At 39.2% G+C, this 5,231-nt stretch overlaps 1 pseudogene; it reads right to left on the bottom strand.

Annotated features, from left to right (window-relative positions):
- Positions 1-225: 225 nt before the first annotated feature.
- Positions 226-677, bottom strand: LOC101032014 (small ribosomal subunit protein uS13-like; annotated as a pseudogene).
- Positions 678-5,231: the final 4,554 nt, after the last annotated feature.

Below are 5,231 nucleotides of genomic sequence, written 5' to 3'. Positions count from 1 at the left end.
TGAAAATAGTATGTAACTCTTTTCTTCATGAACAATGGAGCACGTATACCTTAAGGTTTGTGCCTTTGACATTCTCTTGGCTCTCCAGAGAGAGCCACAGAAGGCAGCAGAGTATGATTATCACTTGGCCAAAGTTTCAATTCCAGGTTTCTCATTGAATTATCTTTTTTTTTTTTTTAGGGGGGGTATATATAAACTGTTTATTAACAGACAAGGCCTACAGACTTATTTCTTCTTGGACACACCTACAGTGCAGCCACTGCAGCCAGTTGTCTTGGTGTGCTGGCCTCGGGCACGAAGGCCCCAGAAGTGCTGCAGCCCTCTATGGGCCCAAATCTTCTTCAGTTGCTCCAGGTCTTCACAGAGCTTGTTGTTCCAGACCATTGGTTAGGACCTGGCTATATTTTCCTTCCTTTACATCTTTCTTTCTGTTCAAGAACCAGTCTGGGATCTTGTACTGGCATGGATTCTGCATAGTGGTGATCACACGTTCTACCTCATCCTCAGTGAGCCCTCTTGGTGAGGTCAATGTCTGCTTTACTCAACACCACATGAGCATGTCTTCAGCCCACATCCTTAATGGCAGTGATGGCAAAGGCTATTTTCCACCACCCATCAATGTTGGTGTTGAGTACTTGCAAAATATGCTGGAACTTTTCAGGGATCAGTAGAGACATGGCCACAGCACAAGAAGAGGCAGGCAGGCCTCCTGTGGAAGAGCTGAATTATCTTAATATGAATGCAGGTTCCCACCACTTTAAGATCAGCTGTTCCTAAAACTATGGAAACAACAGGAGTAATTGCCAGCAATTAGCATGGTAACACGTGCAGCTTACCTGCAGGCTGGGCCACCTGCTTGACTGCCTGATGCTTGGCCTCCTGCTGGCCTCTGCATGGTTTCCCAATTTCACTCTGAAAAAGCACCTTCCTTCTTCTCTGTCTGAGCTGTTTCTTTTCTTTTTTTTTTTTTTTAACTTGGGAAGTTAACTTTTTCATTTAAGAGGAAAGTAATCATATAAGATTGCTTTTTCTAAGGTATAAGAGACTACATGTTGCATCAAGGAAATTAAAGTAAATATTGCGGAAACCCAAAGAAAAATAACTCTGATAAATCAAAATAAGGATTTGGCCAAAACATCTAACTTGTTAGAGATATATTTTTGAAGGTCAGTAGAGATTCTCATTCCTTAATTGGAACTTGATTCTCAGTTCCATTGGTAGGAAGCTCATAGAGTTTCTCATGGAAGATGTAAATATTATTATATGCTGCATCATGAGCTCCACTATCAGAACATGATTATTTTTTAAAACTCTACAAGCCGTTTGCAAGAAAAATAGTTGAACAACATGCAGACATACAGAAACGTGTCTGTCCCAGCAGGACCCATGATATCCTGATGCAGCCATTTTGATACAAAGCCAAAATGTTCATGATCAAGTGTTCTATCCTCAGATATTAATTATGACTAATATCCAACAATTCTGATTACTAATTAGAAAATTGAGTTATTGTCTTTAAGTTCAAGAGTAAGTGTGAAACCATTTTGTCTTTGCTGTCACCTATTCCATTTCCGTCCCATTGATGGCAGCACTGACAGCAGTGTCAGCTCCATGGTTCAGCCTGACCCTGTAACCCACACTGACACTCCAATGCCGGAAAAGAGCTCCCAGTAATACAAAGCTTGCTGCAACCCAACCCTGATTTTTAAACATCAAGCAAAAGTAAAGGAGGGCTATTTACAGGATTTTAGCATCTGAGCTGAAAGATTTCCAGGTGGATCTTGCAAAATGTGGGCACTGACTGGGTTTGGGAATAATTTATGACACAAGAACTTTGAATTGATGGACATAGCTAGGAGAGGATCTTGAAGCAAGTTTTAATGAGCTCGTTGTTTTGGTTGGAGCACAATCTTATCTGTCAATAGAAGCTTAGTATTTTATATCTGGTCCTAGCATCGCTTAATCTGGGGCAAGGAATTATGACAGTCTCAATTTTCACGTCTGACAACTGGATTAATTATCTTCCACTTGCCTAAACAGCACCATAGAGGAAAACTCCTCAAAAATTCTCAAAAGTGCATACTTACATGACCATATTTATGCAGCTTTCCCGTCTGCCCTCCTTCCTTAGCTCTCTTGATTCTGTCCCAGATTCTGGGCCAGTACCTCCTTTGGGACATTCTTACAGTGCCAACTACCTGAAACCATATGTGCCTGTGAATTCTGATTCTGTCCATTGTCATATCATTATAATACAAAGGAAACTTGGTATTTAGTGCTCATTTTTATTCCCTGGACAGTCTTTTCTTAGGATCAGACCTAATGTTGGCTGGTTTTGAGTACTGCAAATCATATGATACTTCTTTGATCAAAGCTATGTAAGGATGACTTTTCTCTTCTTGCCATCTCTTTCTGACCATAGTTTAATTCTGAGCTTTTATAGAAAATGTTCTGTAGCCTATCCTTGTTCGCACTGTGCTTCACACCTCCTGGTTGCTTTTTCCATTTACTCAACTCTTTGTCTCTGACTAATCATTATCTAATACTTTAAACTGACAATATATTTATGTTGAATTTTATTGCTCTGTGTTGCTCATGGTTTTTCACTCATATTCTGTAAGTTCTTCCAGTGGCTTTGAGCTATTATTCTGTTAGCCCCTTGGTTTCCCCAAGAGGTTGTAAACTTCCTCCCCAATTCTGACCTGCTCCTCTACTTCATTGTGTGTTAGAATAGATAAGGTATTTCCCACAAGCTACCAAAATTGCTACTTGAAATGTGCTCCATTCTCTTAGTAGTTACTTCTAACATTTAAAATATCTAAATATACATAAATATAGCAACATCGATAAAAATTTTATCGCAATACTCTAATTCCTGCTTTAAAAAATGGGAAAGCTCTTGGGATTGGATGTAGTTAGCAAGACAGTGAGAAAGCTGACCTGCACTTTAAAAAATGAATTTAGGATGTTGAACCAAAAGTGAAGATGGCTGTGAAAGTTAGCTATACGTGCTCAACATAGCATGAATAAATGAATGAACAGGTTTAGCAACTATTGCATTGCGTTAGCTCCATTTCCGGTTTCACTTTTGGCTTCCTGTAACTGTTGGCAAACTGCTGTTTCACATTGGACTAGACTTGCAGAAGTAGTGTAATATTTCTATGTAATATCTTTCTTCCCCAGTGATATTCTCTGATCTGTGGTTTGGCTCAGGTGGCCTCCTCAGTTTGTGCCAACATTTTCGGCATACGTCAATGAAGGGGATGTTATTTTCTGTTTGTAAAATGAGTTTACGTATGTAACTCTTCAAGTTGCTTAGGTCATTTGAATAATATATTTTTCATAGCAGAGTGTTAATGTAACTCTTAGCAGTTATATTAACTATGAAAACTGTTGTTCAAATGAATAAAAACAGATGTTATAAGGAAACTTGCTACTACTGCAGTAAAGCAAGGAAAAGTTTCACATTGCAGTATCTGACTTAGAGTTTGCAGTGTGGTGATTGGTAAATAATCAAAGCTTTGATATGTGTGTTCCTTGGGCTGGACTCTACTATTATCTGTTGTAGGTAAATCTAGCACTCAGGTTTGTTTGGTTGGTTTTTATCCCCCATGTTATTTAATAAGCATATAACACTTACTATGTTAGGTTTTGTTTCTGTTGTTATTCAATCTATATAAAGGCCTGTGAGGGGAGTTACTACTATGGTCTTTGGTTTGCAGATGAAGAAATGGAAGCACCAGGCAGCTGAGTCCATTGCCCATGGTTATACAACCAGTCAGTAATGAGTTGAAGTTGGAACCCAGGCAATCTGACTTCAGGATTTCTGTTAACCACCATACAGTGCTATCTCAACAAGGAAAAATACACTGTTTAAAATGGCTTATGCTATAATGCAGTTCAGCATGGCCCAGAATTCAGGACAAGGCAAGACTTGGTTGAATCCCATCCAGGGATTTTGGGGTTCCCAGAGGGCCTTGCTCTAGGTTCATCTCACAGGCCAGCTTCTCCATTTCTGTGTACCTAGTCTAGCACAAGGCCTGGAGCGGTGAAGAGAATTATTAATACTCTGTGGTACAGAACTGAGGTTGTGAAATGAGAGATCAGATCTGTGATCTTGATGGGCCATGACTCTCAGCACAACTCAGTGCTGAAATGCATGTATTCCAGAAACCTTGGACATGAATTCTGACTGTGGACCATGTGGTACCAACTTGGACAGGAGTGGTAGCTATAGCTCTAAAATCTCCATCAGCCTTTGTCACCCTAATAAGTCTCTATCTTTCAGGACAGACATACCCCTGCCTGCAAATGTAGCTTTAGGATGACTCTCCTGGCTTGCACTAATCCCTAACACCTCTTTCAACAAAACTGCCTTGGCCAAACCTTTCCCATATCAATATTCTTCAATCCCATTTACCACTGATGCTGGGCAAGTTGTCTGACCTCTCTCACCCTCAGTTTCTGCATCTGCAAAGTGGGAATTGCAGCAAGGATGAAATCAAACCATTATATCAGTCACTTAGGACAGTAGCTAACGAAAGTAAACAGGAAACAATATTCAATCTGCTTTCCCCTTTATAGGGGACTATAAAGGGAATAATCAGGATACACAAATGCTCATTAATATTTCAAACAAATCCATAGAAATGGGAGATTTATTTTCAGGAAGGCAGCATAGGCTAAACATCAAGTTTCTTTGCTTTTGCTGGCATTAAATATAGTGACCTTTCGTATGTGCCCCTAATTTAAAAAGTAGAAAAACAATTACTTTAAAATGTAGGGTGATATATAAAAATTAAGCATTTTAATTTATTTATACAGGCTTAAATTCCAAAGTTATTAACTGTGTAATGAAATTATAGTTCTGTAGACTTTGGTTTCTTAACTTTTTGTTATTAGCCTCAAAGAGCATTTATTAAACACCTGCTTATTTAATTAAGAATTTAAGAAGCATCTGGACCATGCAAAAATGTCTGTATTTTAAAGTCTAGTTTGCTGGTTCTTTAAGGGTAGAAGTTACATCTTCTGTGAGAGGAAACTAATTTGCAAAGACACTGATTTGTATTTGTTTTGACTATATTTTTTATAACCTTCAAGCATTTTCTTTTTTGGCTGAGCACAGGGGACTTTATTGATGGTACATGACAAGGTGGGGCTCCCTAGGCCCCTCCCTCTTCAAGGGGTCTGCATGGAAACTGTGAAGAGGGGCAATTCAGTGTGGTGGGGGA

The sequence above is a fragment of the Saimiri boliviensis genome, chromosome 10 (assembly GCF_048565385.1).
Source record: "Saimiri boliviensis isolate mSaiBol1 chromosome 10, mSaiBol1.pri, whole genome shotgun sequence".
NCBI lineage: Eukaryota > Metazoa > Chordata > Mammalia > Primates > Cebidae > Saimiri > Saimiri boliviensis.
This window is presented reverse-complemented; position numbering and strand designations above follow the sequence as displayed.